This window comes from Corylus avellana, chromosome ca8 (genome assembly GCF_901000735.1).
Source record: "Corylus avellana chromosome ca8, CavTom2PMs-1.0".
Taxonomy (NCBI): domain Eukaryota; kingdom Viridiplantae; phylum Streptophyta; class Magnoliopsida; order Fagales; family Betulaceae; genus Corylus; species Corylus avellana.
The window spans coordinates 9575719-9593160 of record NC_081548.1 but is presented as its reverse complement, the minus strand read 5'-3'; the positions used below and the strand labels follow the sequence as shown (position 1 = coordinate 9593160).

The 17442-nt window shown below is 36.0% G+C and overlaps 1 long non-coding RNA gene across 1 annotated transcript; it reads right to left on the bottom strand.

The window, feature by feature from the left end:
* Window positions 1–1847: 1847 nt before the first annotated feature.
* Window positions 1848–3700, bottom strand: LOC132189002 (uncharacterized). The gene is made up of 3 exons (XR_009440993.1): window positions 3537–3700; window positions 2905–2951; window positions 1848–2105 (listed from the first exon to the last, which is right to left on the bottom strand). It is a non-coding gene; the product is annotated as an uncharacterized LOC132189002 (long non-coding RNA).
* Window positions 3701–17442: the final 13742 nt, after the last annotated feature.

The following is a 17442-nucleotide window of genomic DNA, read 5'->3' as shown; positions in this document are numbered from 1 at the left end:
TTTTTTTGAGCTACTAAAATACATATATCCACTTAAGATGAACATTGACTCATTTGTTTCTTTCCAAATTATAAAGATTCAAAAAATATATATATTCATTAAAGCCATTATATATATATATATATATATATAAAGATTTGGGCCTTAGATGGTTGTAAATTCATTTCAAACCATTATTTGCTGAAATGGGGTTGAATTTTTCATAATGGTGATTTTAGAAGCCACATTATTTTTAGAGCGACACAAGAGAGACATAAGAGAGTTCTAGCATTACTCCATTCCTTTAGAATGACATAAGAGTGATATAAGAGTAATATAAGAGTGACTTTTAGCATTACTCCATACAACAAAAACTATACAAAAAAAAAAAAGAGGGGTTTAATGACGTTTGGGATAATGTCTATTGGTAAAAAGTCACTAAAAGGCGTCATTTTACTGTTCAAATGACACAATTTCTAAAGTGGTGTCCTTGGAACACTAACACCATTCAAACGACACCTTCTGGGTTTGAGCCTCCCCCAGAGGTTTCCCGGGGTGGCCGTGTGCCACCCCCATGGGTCGGTGGTGGCCCTGACCACCTCTTGGGTGGCTCGCGGGCCACCCTTAAGGTGGGGGTGGTTGCCAATCGACAGCCACCACTCTAATTTTTATTTAAAAAAATAAAAAAAAATTAATTTGCATGTTTTTCCCTTTTTTTCGATACATATAAATATTTCAGTATAAATTATTTTTTTTAGCTTTATTTAAGGGATAATGACGTTTGAATAGTAAAATATTACCTTTTAAAAGGTGATGCTTGAACAGTAGCATCACCTTTTATAAGGTTACATTTTGGGGGAAAAACAACTTAAAATGGTGGCGTTTCAATAGTAAATGTCACTATTCCAAATTTCTCGACCATATGTTTTTCGATGTTGTTGGGAATAGGATTGCAAATCTGATATTTGCGCAGCGAAATGAATCGAATTCCCATGCCAAGATCCTTTATGAAGTTATAATGCCCTGTAGAAATCAATTAACTAGTAATTAACTCAATGGTTCATCTCCCAGCCTACATCCCTCACAGGATAAGGCTCAGGGATCTTAACATTTCCTAAACGAGAGAATACAGCGGAAGACTTTAAACTACAAGAATAAAAAGCAATAACTAAATACCACAATTGTAATCACCATAGTAAAGATAAATACCATCACATAAATAGATCCTCAAATGTACTGGTCAACAGACTTGTCATCAAAAGATACATATTACAGACCAAAAGATAAATGTTTGAAAATAAGATAATAAGATCAACGCCTAATCTTGAGTAATGCTAGCATGATGACAATCTCAATCATCTCTACCCGTATGGTTCCTCCATCATCCCATATAGACTTTAGCCATACTGAGTCAATGTCCTCAAAAATGACCTGAATCAGGTCCTAAGCAACTACCATGATTCGGTCCGAAGGCATCATTCTCTACGCTAGCTAAACCGCGCAATTATACATAATGGAAGAGGAAAAAAAAAAAAGGGGTAAGTCCAATGACTTAGTGAGAAATAATGCACACAATACCCATGCCATTTAGTGATGAACTTCGTTTGGTAAAGTATGCAATATTTTAGGTATGACAGTTATCCTTGAATGCAATATGAATATAGTACATGCTATAATGATGAGAATCAGTGATAGTTCAACAGTATAGTCTACCCGAGATATTACCCATTCTCAGCAGGGTTGACGCTGTCCCGAGGGACCTGTAATACTGTAACGCCCCAAGTTCTAGAGGTAGAGCGATTGAGAGCAATTGTAACATATTCATATTTAAACCAAAAAAAAAAAAAAAAAATTCTCCTAATATAAGATCATAACGTCACCAGAGTACTATAATTTTTCGTTTATAAAATCACAAACACATAATGTGCTAGTATTCAATAATCTCATAAACAATAAAATTACACCGTCTATGCTTAGCCCAAGCCGTCTAGTCTATAGAATGGAGTCCCAGACACTTCTACTGCTACTGCTCCTGCTAGTCCATAAAGCAGCAATAGGATCTTTAACAACTAATAGGCCCACTGGTACCCATGTCTTCAATTATTACGATATACATATAGAGCAATCTGAAAAAGATGTATAGGGAGAAGGGTTGAGTTCGACAACTCAGTAAGTAGCCACAAAACCAAGATGCTATAAAATATGCAATGCAGATGTTATGCTATAATATCAATTATGCACAATTAATAAAATAAATGACAATTAATTCAAGAATATTAGGTGACTTATGAGATGTACAAGCACTTCCTTTTTCTTTCTTTCAAAACTGCTGTTTTACCCTTTTGACCCGACGCCACAATTTTTACCGTGAGCAGCGCACGTTGGCTTGTCCCGAAGGACCTATATGCTTATCCTGTCGTCATAGGGGAGAGCTACCAGGTTGGGAACTTCCCTAGGTGAAGGCCACCTGGCCGGTAGCACACACCTTCTCGTAACCGTCCTTCGGTGTGCTTGCTCTGCTACCCTATGCGGTACCGATCGTCACTATAATCGTGTCTCGGGTTAAACATTTAAAACCATGAATGCACATATAACATTTCATATGATCTGTAAACTCATATGTAACTGTATACTGTGCTATAAATGCACATATAACATTTCATATAATCTGTAAACTCATTTGTGCCATGAACTTTGAGAGCTCTTTTCATTCATAATTGCAGTCATGCATAAATCATGAGATAGGGTAACTGTATCACGTAAAATTCTTAAACAATGACATATAAATAAATAAAACTTGTTATTAAAAACGAAAGGAAGTGCAATTGAAAATCATGTAAGTGAATCCTTTATAAAATCCCCAACATTTTATTTCAAGGATTTATAATAAAATTTGTTGGGGTTTTTGGTGTTGTGTCCCCTTACCTGACATTGCATGCCCTTATTTTGAATCCGCATCCAAGTCACAATTCCTACAACGGAGGTAAAAGTACCTTAGTCATCAATTCGTTTTCAAGTCTCAATCATGCATCACTTTAGTTGTTAAGGATCTTAACTCTAATTTCTATCCCACCATCGTCTATCCTTAACCAAAAACATTATAGTGACATCAAACCCCACCATGCTTGATTTATATGCTTCCCATAAAATTCTAATAATCAACTCAACTAAGGCCTTATTCCAAACCATTGCTTTACACTAAAACACCAAGGTTATAATATTCTTATTACTATAGAATCATCAAGAAGTTTATCTAGCCATATTATTAATCTCCTCCTAAGCCATTTAATTTAGCAACTTACTCCCAATATCAAAAGGTTAGAAACATTTACAAAAATCACTTTAATTATCACAAGACGTATTAGCATCTAAACCCAATAAGCATCAACTTCCATGGATCCCATAACAAATCATGATCAATTAACACTCTAAATATAATTAACTTCTCCAAATAGCAATTCAAGTGTTCATACACTAAAAGCCCCAATTTAATTCCGACTACAAAATTAGGGTTTAGCTTCATACTAAAAATACCATAAAAGATATGAAAATATTACCTTGGAGAGTTCTCAAATTTTTTATTTTTCTTCATCCTCCTCTTTCTTTCTCTTCTTTCTTTTCTTCTTCTCTCTTTTCTTTCTTTTCTTCTCTTTTCCCTTCTCTCTTTCTTTTCTCCTCTCTTTCCTTTCTTTTCTTCTTCCGGTTCTCTCACTCATCTCACGCTCACTTGAGCTGTGAGCAAATGGGCAAAATTTCTCCCCTTTATAAGATGAAGAGCTTGCCGTATGTGGGACATTTGTCCCACATACACTCTAGCCACCTGCTGAACCAGTACAAGTGTCAAGTAAGCTTGACACATTAGCTGCCCAGGTGTTCACCAAGAAAGCTGTGAGAGCATGCTGTATGCCATCTGTAAATTTAGGTGTCAACCAAGCAGCTTAAACTTGGTCCCCAAGCAACTTCTCATACAATGCCATGTGTCATCTTGAGCTTGGTGCCTTGTCAAGCTTTAAAATCCTCATGCATTTACATTAAAAATTGATCATAAAAATCTACAATTAATCCTTAATGAACCTAAACCTTTTGACTAACACATACCAAAAAATCGTGGCTTACAGACATCATTAACCCATCCAATTAATTTCCCAAATCGCAGGTACTTCAACTACTCCGCAGCTTGACCTATTAAACTTGGGAAAATCATAATTTTTTCAATTTAACTCCAAATGACACGAAATTTGGCTCGAAATTTTCCTCATTAAAAGATCCAAAACATATCAAAAAATCATAGCAACCCATAACATTTTGGTACCTCAAAAGTCCCTCAAAATCCTGTGCCTCTGTTTGACTGAAATTCCTGTTTTGACACTTGAATTTTCTAAAAATCATAACTCCTTCTACAAGTGTCCAAAAATCATAAAATCACTTTTAAAATCTTCCTTTCTCATCATTCTATAATGTCTTAAAACAGTTTTATTTAAGGTCACTCATAGAATTTTTGGTGTCCAAAACAATGTGACTTTTCTTTCAATAACCACTAAAATTATAACTAGCAATTTTCCATCATCTTTCACATTAAGTCTATTTACCTAACTCCATATAAATCTTAATAAAATTGCAAATCCTCCTTATCCTTGATATTAAGATCACCTTTATTCTAGGTATAAATTTCGGGGTATTACAAATACAATTCCATTGCCCTAAATATTGTACGCTACCGTCCATAACACTAGCAGCCCTACCATGTCCAACCTCGGGTGGCCCACGCTACTAATGATGTACATCCTGTAGTGACTGCCTGTTAAGGCTGAGCTGGTCACGAAAAAACTATTGGATCCAAGACCCATATAACAACACACACATTTGACCATAAAGTTAACATGCATAGTAAGCCCATGACTGTTATCCCGCACGTACTGGTGTACCATGTCATACGATGCAATTAGTCTTGTCCGTATTTTACATGCATGCTTTTACAAATCTTAATGTCGTTATCTTGTTAAGTAGTACATTTTCGAAAATGATAGAGTTCATGGTGCAGCAAAGTATATATCGTGAGAGTTGTAAATATACATGTTTGGTACACAAAACAATCGTGCAATACGCGAAAATAAATGGTGAGCATTATGTGAGTTGTGCAAATATCTATCTAAATTAATAGGCAAATAATTATACGTTTTACTCGCAATTGTAGTATATGGTGCAAGTACGAGAACATTCTCACCAGGATTGCTAAATTTTGCTTAAAATAAATTCCGTAAATAAAACAAAACAAAGATTGATTTTGAGTTGATAATAATAAAAATGTAGGGCTTTGATATCCACCACTAATCATGCTTATATAATATAACAATATGCTACTGCTTTGATCATGTTATTCATATCTAATGTTTGTCAACCTAAGGGCATGGGTGTATACTCCTTAAGCTATAGATTTTCCTAAGCAACGAGTTAGGCATGAGTGTATACTCTAAACTCTTTTCTTTCTTAAAGGATTTAGCATGGGTGTATACTAAGTTGTTCTTTAATAAAGCATGATTCTATGGAAATCGACAAACACATGGAACCTAGGGCATGGGTTTATACTCCCGGCTTTTCATGTTGATTAACCCAAGAACCCGGTGTGGATTTCTTTTGTTACTCTTATTAAACCCAGGACTCGGTCATCCAAATTGATTTAAGTAACTAGTCCATACCACATGCATATGTTGATCAGGCAAACACATATGAGGAACTCATGAAAACAGGAATGAATCAAGTTAAATATCATAACATGATCATCACAAAGGCTCCAATATTGAAATAATAAATAAACATAATTAGGGCTTCAATCTAGCCCTACTAAGTAAATTCGTTACACATGAGTTTGATGTTAAACATCTTCATAAAATAAAATAGAAATGAAAAGAATAAACCCGAAACTTGAACTTGAAGAGCTCCAATTCTTCTCCTTGGAAATTGTGTGTCTATTCTAAAGGTTTAAGTGTCTATTTATAGGCCTTAGGAATACTCTAGAAACCCTAAAAAAACGTAGGGTTTGAACCCTAGTTCGCACAAAGGTTCAAAATCCTAAAATCAACACTTTCCGTGAAAGGGCTGTGACTGTCTTGCTCCTCATGCATGGGTGTGCTCAATCGCATCCCGTGTGCGATCGATTGCAGGACTGCGATCGATCATCTGTGCTGGGTGCTCGATCGCAAGTGCGATCAAGGCTGCTTCTTGTGCACACGAGCGTACGCCTTGTGCTTGTCTTGGTCCTTGCCTGTAGTGCACTCGATCGCAGCTCCACTGCGATCGATCGCACTACCAGAGCCTCCTGCTTTTCCCAAAATAGTTCTTTAAGCCTGAAACTTCCAAAATTTCTTCCTTTTCTTCCAAAAGCCTACAAAAGCAAATAAAGCACATAAAAGAACTAAAATGACATGAATTAACCAAAACTAAAGGATTAACAAATATAAGTTAAGGGCTAAAATATGAATATTTTGTCACTTAACACACCCCCAAACTTACATATTGCTAGTCCCTTACCAATACAAAACTAAAAACTAAATGGAAAAACAGAAAACAAAAAGATAAATCCATCTTTCGTGTGATGTTCGATTGCATTTAGTATATGCAACAAGCCTTTTAAACTCCTAGGAATTCCCTAGAGGACGAGTGGAGTCTCGTGAGGGTTTTTCAGAAATATTACCCATAAACATCATGCAAGAGTTCGTGTTATCCAAAAATTAAGGTATCACTCAAGACCATGATTTTCATTCATTAGCAAGCTTGAAAAGATAAACTCCATCTGCTCAATGAATTGGAATCTCAAAGTTTAATTACTTACAAAAGACATGCTAAAGCATCACAAGTTTGAAAACAGTGTAAAGTGAACTAGCACATAAATATAAAGCTTCCAATTATTTTCAATGTGCAATGTCTCAATATCTTAAAGTTCACTGAAATCTCTATTAGAGTGAATAACTATGGCATACATACATACATATATATATATATATATATATATATATATTTTGGTCAGATTGTGCATGTTTAATTCCCCCTTAAGCTTTCTAATTGACCCATGTAACGAGTGTTAAGTCAATGACTCCCAAACCAGATAGTTTTAGGGCATTAGGTGTAAAACACCCTTATGGACTTACTAACTCGAGTCAAAAAGGCTACGAAACCAAACTAACCATGACAATAATCAAATCAAAATGCTTAACCTTTTGATATGAACGCTCAATGCTTTGAGGTAAGAGGTCCAGTTACTTAGTGAAAAGCTTATCAATGATCAATTTTATTTTATTTTTTAATTATTTTATCGTTTTATTTTATTTTATTTATTTTGTTATATAAGCCAAAGTATCCATCTAATACATCATCCAGTTTCACTCAAGACCTATAAACACACACATCAGACTTCATGTCATACTCCACAATTTATGTGCTAATGTGCTTGTAAGATCAGATCAAACATGTGAATTCTTAACTGTCTTAAGCAAGTAACCAAACTAACAAATTTTATCATCAGATCATGTGTTTAAAATTTTAAGCTCACCAATGAAATCAAACCACAATTCTTTCAGATCAACCAAAATTTTAAGGCAAACATGAACATGCATAATTTTTTTTTTTTTTTTTTTTTTTTTTTTTTTTTTTTTTTTTTTTAACAACAAAACAAACAAAGCAAAGAACATGAAACTAGGACAAAGTGTGTGTAAAGTGTTCCCATACCCCCAAACTTAAATTACACATTGTTCCTAATGTGTCTAGAACATGAAAAGAATTTACCTGGGATATGGATAAAACTGTCTGGAATAGCATGGCTCATAACACACCCCTAAACTTGAATTGAAGCACACTTGTCCTTGCAAAATAAGACGCGAAAACGATTAAAAGGAAACAAAACAAAACTAAAGATAAACATAAAGATTAAGAGAAAAACAAAATAAAACAAAATAACAAGATAAACTATGGGGTGCCTCCCATGAGCACTAAGTTTAACGTCTTTAGCCAGACTGTGATTCCCCTCTCATTGCTGTCCTGAAGCTCCTGATGGTGGTGGCAATCGGCTTAGAATGGATCGCATAAGTTCTTCTAAGTTAGTTAATCTTTGGTTTGTCGAGATTTTGTCCTCCCGAGCCTCCCGTCTTTGATCTGCTAACTCTCGTCGGAGTCCTGCCACTTCTTCACTAATGGAACGATATTGTGCTACACGCAGAGTGACAGTCGCCTCCTCTTCTGCTGCTTCCTGCTCAGCTGTAGGTTCATCTTCTGCCATAGGCTCGGCCTCGAACTCTTCCGCTTCAGCTGCGGGTGCTTGAGATACCTGAGGCATGTGTGAACAACTTTGATTCCATTGTCAAATGCCAAACCGTGGGGTCTGGGTGATTGGTTCGTCTGCTGAGGTGCCCTTTATGCCCTTTTTTCGGAGTATGTAAGTGAGTAAGTATGAAAAAGGCAGCCCCCATGAGTGGGTGTACTCAGCTCCCCTGACATGCACCCCATTCCAGAACTTGTGAATTTGGCTCCAAATAATCGTAGGAATGGAACGCCAAGCACCTTTATGAAAGGCGTAAAGTTTTTGTAAGAAAAGATCGCGCCTTTGAGTCTTGTGTCCTAGAGGAAAGGCATTGCGATGCAGAATAGAGTCCACAAGCCAGAGTTGTGGAGGCAGCTTGGACCTGCTGCCGGCATTATTATGTGTGTCTGCAAACTGCCCTTGACACATGTCCTCAATGATTTCTGCCACATAGAATCTGGGAGGTTGGGCTGCAAGCTGCGCTGCTTCGGGAGGGTGCTCATCATTGCATTGTAAAGCAGTGGCAATGTCCGCCGAAGTCACATCAATATCTTGGTCATGAACTGTGGAGGACAGAGCATCTTGCCTGGTGCAATCATAAGACAGATTTGCATAGAACTTTGCCACCAATTTTTTGTATGCAGTGGAGGTGACGGGCTTGAATAGTTTCTTGAGCCCTCGGCGTTTGAATTCTGCAACTGCCCATCGAGTAGCTTCAAGGTTTTGGAAGTCTTCTCTAATGGAAAATGTGGTCTTAAATAGAAGCTCCCACTCCTCAAGGGTGGGTGGGGAAGAAATGGCTTGGGTTTCAGAGACCCGAAAGGATGAAGCGCGAGCTTTAGGCATGGTGGAGCTTGGGTTAGGAATTTTGTCGAACACTTGGTGTGCAGTGTCACAAGCTAGATTGCAAAACCACAGCTAAAATAGCCCAACCCCTTGCAAAACAAAGAAAACCAACCACAGAGGAAATTGTGTGTGGAGAAACACCAACAGATTGCCTTTAAAAAAAAAAATTGGGAAAAATCGAGAGTGGGTAAGAATGGGATGGAGATGGGTGATGGGGAGAATGGATGCGAGTGCTGTGTGGTGGTGAGTGGTGGCTGGAGGGTGAATGGTGTCGTGGAGGTGCGGTGGTGGTGAGTGAAAGCCGGTGGAGGTGAGTTTGGTGATGTTGTGCAGTGACGACTGAGTGAGGGTAGAGTGCTGGTGGGGCGTACGGCGCAGGGGAGAAGTGAGGGATGGGTATGGGGAAGGTGACCTAAAATAGGTCACGTGACCTTCTGCCCGAGTGCGCTCGATCGCGCACAAGGTGCGCTCGTTCTCACTCGTGCAGCGGTGTGCGTGTGTGGTGGTGGTGCACTCGATCGTAGACTTCGTAGTAACAGAATGTAAAACAACAAATTTTTTTATTATTATTTTTTTAATTTTTATATAAATGCAAAATGGGCAGCAACTTACTGAAATAAAGAAAAAAAAAAAAGACACAAAATATAAATAAGAACACTAAAAGTACTACAGAAAATTAGGAAATGTAAAAAAGGAAACCAAAGGATAGAGATTTGTACAGCTTTCAGCGGCCTCAGTACCACTGATCTGAGTAGATGTGTTCAAGCTCCTGGACTGTGTTGTCCACAAATATCTACCTAAATTAATAGACAAATAATTGAATGTTTTACCCGCAAGTGCACGAGGTCAACATAGTAGTATAGTGTGCAAGTACGGGGTTATTCCCACGAGGATTGGTAAATTTTGCTTAGAAGTAAATTCCTATTTAATTAAACATATAAAATTCAATTGTCATGATTGAATTTAATATAAAGAAATAAAATAAAAGATAAACAAAAACTAAAAAGGATTAGGATTTTGATATCCACCACTAATTAGACAAATTAAGATAATAATATGCCAATGCGCCAATTATACCGGTATAATTAATGTTTGCCAACCTAAGGGCATGGGTGTATGCTCCTTAAGCTATTGATCTCCCTAAGCAACGAGTTAGGCATGGGTGTATACTCTAATTCTTTTCTTTCTTAAAGGATTTAGCATGGGTGTATACTAAGTTGTTCTTTAAGAAAGCATAAATCTATGAAAATCGACAAACACATGAGGCCTAGGGCATGGGTGTATACTCCCGGTTCCCTATGTTGATTAACCCAAGAATTTGGTGTGGATATCTTTTGTTTCTTGTTAAACCTAGGACTCGGTCATTTAAATTGATTTAACTAACTAGTCCATACCACATGCATATGTTGATCAGGCACACAAATATGAGGAATTGATGGAAACAGGTATTAATCAAGTTAAATACACCAAAATATAATTGTAGCAAAGGCGCAAATATTGCAATCTTAAAAAGACATGACTAGGGCTTCAATCTAGCCCTAAATAAAATAAAAACTACATAATAAAGATAAAAGGTGGAAGAGAAGAAAAACCCAAACTCCTCTTGATTTAGCCTTCAGTTCCTTTCCAGAGGTTGTGCCTCTTTTCTCGACACTTATTCCTAGAGGCTAAGAGGTCTATTTATAGGCTTTAGAAGTCCTTGTTACACTAGTAAACCTAGGAAATTCATAGGGTTTTACTCCTATTACAAGTGGGAGTTGGAAAACCCTAATATGGAAAGAATTACAATCTGGCCACACTCTTGATGTGTCACCTGCGCACGAATGTGATTGATCGCAACCCGTGTGCGCTCGATCACACGTCTGCGATCGAGCCTCTTCTATTGTGTGCTCGATCGCGAATGGCCGATTCACTGCTTGTCTTCTTTGGTAGTGCGCTTGATCGCAAGGAACCTGCTGATGTACAAATTTAATTGTACTCGCAAGTGCACTAGTCGTATGCAATATAGCGTGTGTTCAAGTGTGAGGTCGATCCACAAGGCATTGTGTCGTGAAAGCTAATCCTATTTTAACCTAGTTCCGATTTTTGTAATTGTGTCGTGCAAAATCATAAACTAAACTAAACAATTTAAAAATAAGTAATGGCAAATTACTAAGGTTTCCGAATCCCCCTCGTCAAATCAAACAACATGTCTTGCATTTTATGCATACAATAGTCAATCCAAATACATTGTTCAAAAGTTGTAAACATGCAAATTAAATCATTCGATGAATCCATCCGTTAAAAGAATCACAAGGAATATTTAATTGAGATCAAATCATTCACTGTATCCGTAGATCACAATGGATATTAGTCTTAATCCAATCATTCGATGTACCCCCAGACGAAATACAATGAATATTAAATTAAGCATGAGTATTTAATCAATTAAACTTAATCAAACTGTTGAATTGACTTTTGAACAACACTTTCATAAAACAGTCTAATTGTATATGTAAAACGACAAGAACATGTATGTTTATCAATGATGAGGCTTCATCTTCATTAGTCTCTCATGACAAAAGAAATCATAAAGAAACTAAATTACTTCATTAAAATTAAAAACTTACAAAAGAATTCGAGTTCCAAGCTACAAAAACCCAGAAAACACGAAAAACGACCAAGAACGGCGCTCCCGGCTCGTCTCCGTACGTTTACAATGAAAAAGAATGATATTTATAAGCTAATTTGAGGGTTTCAGCACTACCAGGTCAGCCGAGTGCGCTCGATCGCACTCGTGCAACAAGTTTCCTGCTGCACAGGGCGTGAGTGTGCTCGATCGCACTAAATGTGCACTCGAGCGCACTTACAGTCGGAATTAGGCCACTCTTGTGAAACATAACTTTGTAGATCTTTGAGATATCTTTCCAATGACACCAAGATCACCTCAATCCGAGCCATATAACTCTAGATATGGCATTTTTAGTGGGACTCGTCGGGTGTGAATCATCGCTCGATCCCAATTTGCTGCCAATGCTCCATGAAGTGTCTTAAGCCCCAGAATTAATGGAATGAGTTGCAAATATCACCTTAAAGCCGCATTTCTCTCTTAACAACCTGCAAATCACTAAAACACCAAAACTATCCAAAAACATTAGAAATTAACACAGCTAAGAGCTTAACAAACATAAGTTAAGGGCCCAAATAGACAATATACAATATAAAAATTCATGAATAAAAACAAAAAATTGGGACCAAAAAAAAGCCCTTCAACTAATTACGGTTTTTGAAATAGCACCATGACTTTTAAAGTGTTTCAGAATGGTACATTAAACTACCAAAGTGTGTCAAAAAAGCCACTGCTTTTTATTGTACTCCTATAATACCCCTATTCTGAAATAATAAATGAATAAATTAAAAATTATTTCTTTCTAAAAAAAAAAGCCCCCCCCACCCCCACAAAAAAAAAACAAATAAAGAAAAAGAAAAGTGGTGGTCCACGATTTACCCCCCGGAGGTGGAGGGGTAATATTTATGCCCATCTTTTACACCGCACAAGCGGTTTCTAATTTATTCCAAATACAGTAAATAATTTTTTTATTTATCCATAAAAATTTTGTTTTTATGTTTTTTGTATTTATCCAACAAATTGGCTTTTTTTATTTTTATTTATTTTTTATTTTTTATAGTTTATAATGTAGTATAGTTTAGTTTTCTATGTTAGTTTTAAGAGCATAAGGGTATTATCAGAATATAATAAAAAAGTTCCCTTTCAATTCACTTTGGATGTTTGATGTACCGTTTTAGAACACATTAAACTTATTGGGACTTTTAAAAAACGGTTGGTAGTTGAAGGGGCTTTTTTATGTTATATGAGACAATCAATGTTTTAAAGACAAAACATTTATTTCGAGAACATTGATTTCGATTATTTTGAAGCACTTGTAAATTTGGGGCAAAGAGTTTTTCGAACAGCAAATACGTTTAGGTGGAACTTTTGCATCTGTCAATATTTCTAACTTGAACTAAAGGATATTTGTGAACTTTGCACTAATATTTTAGCACAATAAAAGAAAGAACTTGATGAATCAGATGAAAATTATCGATTCATAGGGTAGATGAAGACAAATAGAGGGAGTGTAATGGCATTGCGATGCACTTGGGTTAGTGATTTCGGTCTGAGCTTACAAGTGGGGAGTGAATGCGAGCACGTTGAGTAGGATGAAGAAGGTTGAGGAAAATAGCTATGTGAGGATGAGAACCACGGATCATGGGTACTGTGCGGCACAGTGCACTTAAGTTAGAAATAGGTTACACGCGTGTTTTGAGCGCTATTAACCTGTTTTCGAAGACAACTTAGGGTGCGTTTGGGAGTGCGTTTTTTTAAAAATAATTTGCGATTTTAAATCAAATCGCAACTTTAGGGTGTTTGGGATTGCGATTTTAAAAACGCAAATTTTAAAATCGCAAAAAAATTTGCGATTTCCATAAGCTGATTAGAGGGTGCTTATTTAAAAAAGTGCGAATTTAAAACGAAATCACGATTTTTATTAAAAAGATATTTGGCGCAATAGTTACCTTTTTTAGAACAGGAATGAAAAAAATACCAAGAATACCCACATAAAATATATTAAAACCCTTATTTTCTCTTTTTTTTTTTTTTTTTCTTCATCCTCTCTGTCTTGTTGATCCTTATTGGTAATTTGGTCATGAAACCGCAATTATATGCTAATGTTATCCAAACACTCAATTGATAAAAAAAATACTTTTTAGTATGTTTTACCAAACGCCTGTGCAATTTTAAAAAGTAGCGATTTTAAAAACGCAATTTTTAAAATCGCACTTATTGAAATCGCACTCCCAAACGGGCGCTTAGAGTTGTTTCCATATTTCCGATTTTAGCGTCTTAGTTTTTAAAACTGATTGCCAAATGCATGGTTACATGGTGGAAATAGGTTTTGCTATTTTGGAAACAAAAATTCCGTAATTTGAAAGAAATTGTTGGGGATCCTAATCCTATTTAAAGGGACAGTAAGTAGGAGGAAATTGATAAGTGCGAAAATATTCATATTTTCAGCCCTTAACTTGCATGTTTTTAATCCTTTGGTTTTGGTTAATTAGGTCATTTTATCCTTTTTGTGTTTTTCATACTTTTGTAGGCTTTTGGAAGAAAATGAAGTAAATCTAGATGATTTGGGCTCAAAAGAGAGAAGATGGAAAATTGGGAGCTCTCTGACATTACCCTGTGATCGAGCGCAGTACCCAAGAAGACAAAGTACAATTCAGGCCAGGAGCGATCAAGCGCATGATAGAAGAGGATCGATTGCAGACTTGCGATCGAGCGCACACGGGTTGCGATCGATCGCACCCGTGTGCAGGAGACCTATTAAGTGGTGGCCAGATCATCATTCTTTCCATATTAGGGTTTTTCAACTCCCAATTGTAATAGGTTTTGAAACCCTACGAAATCTCTAGGTTTATTACTTTGTCAAGGACTTCTAAAGTCTATAAATAGAACCTTAAGCCTCTAGAATAGATATGCTTTTGTAAGGAGAAGAATAGGAGCTCTTCAAGTTCAAGTCTCGGGTTTATTCTTTTCCTTTCTTTTCTTTTCTTTATGAAGATGTTTAACATCAATTTTATGTGTAGCTAATTTAATTAGTAGGGCTTGATTGAAGCCCTAGTTATGTTTTGTTAATATTTCAATATTGTCGCCTTTGTGATGATCTTGTTGTGCTATTTAACTTGATTAATACTTGTTTGCATGAATTCCTTATATGTGTGTGCCTGATCACCATATGCATGTGGTATGGACTAGTAAGTTAAATCAATTTGGATGACCGAGTCCTAGGTTTAACATAAGTAACAAAAGGTATCAACACCGAATTCTTGGGTTAATCAACATGGGGAACCAGGGGTATACACCCATGCCTTAGGCCTCATGTGTTTGTCGATTTTCATAGAACATATGCTTTTCTAAAGAACAACTTAGTATATACTATGCTAAATTCTTTAGGAAAGAAAAGAGTTAAGAGTATACACCCATGCCTAACTCGTTGCTTTGGGAAATCTATAGCTTAAGGAGTATACACCCATGCCCTTAGGTTGACAAACATTAGATAGACATAACTTGATCAAAACATTGGCATATTGATATATTAGCTTAATATAATTAGTGGTGGATATCGAAGCCCTACCTTTTTATCATTATCAACTCAACCCATTCTTTGTCTTAGTTTACTTTTGGAATTGATTTTAAGCAAGATTCAGCAATCCTCGTGGGAATGATTCCGTATTTGCACACTATACTACTGTGTTGACCTCGTGCACTTGCGGGTAAAACACACAATTATTTGCCTATTAATTTGGGTAGGTAATTGTGAACAACAGAAATCAAAGGCATTGGAAATCGTAGAGAAAATGAGTAATTCCGGAGTACTAGTCTTTTTTATTATCTTGGCTCTTTGTTGCATGAGTCAATTGCTAATTTGTAATGCTTACCAGATTCACATTGAAAACTAGTTCCAAAGAGCACTTCTAGGAGCTCGTTGTCAGTCAAGAGACAATGATCTTGGCCTCCACTTGATTCCTGCCCATTCTGAGTTCTCTTGGGTTTTTACCGGAAACTTTCTTCGCACCACACTTTACTTCTGCAACTTGACGTGGGAAGGTGGACATCAGACCTTCAGTATCTCCAATTATTAATAGGCAAATAATTGGATGTTTTACCCACAAGTGCACGAGGTCAACACAGTAGTATAGGGTGCAAGTATGGGGCCAGTCCCGCGAGGATTACTAAATTTTGCTTAAAATTAATTCCAAAAATAAAATAAAACAAAGATTGGAATTGAGTTGATAATGATAAAAATGTAGGGCCTTCATATCCACCACTAACTATATTTAGCTTGTAGCAACCCAGATTTTTAAAGTCTTATTTTAGAAATATTAAATTGATGCTATGATTATATTAATATTCATATTAGGTAATGGCATTTACTTTGAGGTTGAGATATTTATTGATGATATTAGGTAATAATATTTATTCTTGAGGAATTTATTAGATCTTATGAATATTATTGGAATGAATATTGATTTGAGGTTATTATATCATGATGATGATTTTATATTGATTATTTTATTGGGAGATTTAAGAGATATGATAATTGATGATTGATTGGTATAATTTGGAGTATGATTGTAATAATTGGTGATTGATTTTATGAGTAAGGAATTTGTGGGATTCAGATTATTAAGGGAAATTAGGTGAGAATAATATTTAATATTTTATTAGATTTGTTTTTAATAAATTGGAGTGAAACCTAACTTTCACGCCTACTTTTCCCCAATTTTCTCACCTGCTCCCACTTTTTCTTTCTTATTCTTTTTTTATTCAAACCTAAACTTTGAATTCAAACCTAAACTTCTTTCTTATTCCTTTTTATATTCTTATTTTATATTATCTTTTTCTTTCTTTTCTCCCTCTGCCGACAACTCTCACCTACTCCCACCTTTTTCTTTCTTATTCCTATTTTTTTATTCTTATTTTATATTATTTTCTTTCTTTTCTCCTTCTGCCGACAGCTCTCACCTGCTCCCACTTTTCTTCTTTCTCTTTTAGTCCTTCCTTATTTAAATGCCTCATTCATACAAAAGAGAGGAGAGAAACCGAGAGTGAGATGGAAATTTAAGACAGAGAGCTGAAGAGGAAGAAAGAGAGTTTAGGCGAGAGAGAGAGAGAGAGAGAGAAGAGAAAGTCAGTGAAGGGATTGTTATGGGTATGGACCAACTGCAGCAGAACGGGTTTCAAGTAATTACCTTTGATGATCCATTCATGTAATCCACTGTAAGTATTCTTACTTACTGAGTATGATATTGATATCCAATAATACGGATTTTTGTGGTTTTATAACTTGTCTAGCATTTTGCTATATATATGATTCAACAATGATTTATATTGTCGGAAATCAATTGACTCACTACTTCACAGTTTTTGTAGTGCTTGCAGGAATGGAAAATCAAGGTAATTATGCAGTTGTGATTAGAGATTCATATTGAGATGTACAGAGATTCCAAGTTGGTTAAGTTTTGTCTAGAGTTTAGACTGTCGGATAGATTTGTATAAATGCCTTGTACGACATAGCTTTGGGTATTTTTGTATAAAGAAAAGTATTTTAACAGTATTTTTTTTGTATTGATAATTACAGTTTTTCCGCTATAATATATGAGATCAGATTGTTACAAAAATGGTATCAGAGCCACCTAGTAACGCCAGGTCATGTGGTATTGAAGCACTGCATGATGAGAAGAAGCCCACATTGAGTGGGTAGTTTATAAAGATAGTCATGGGT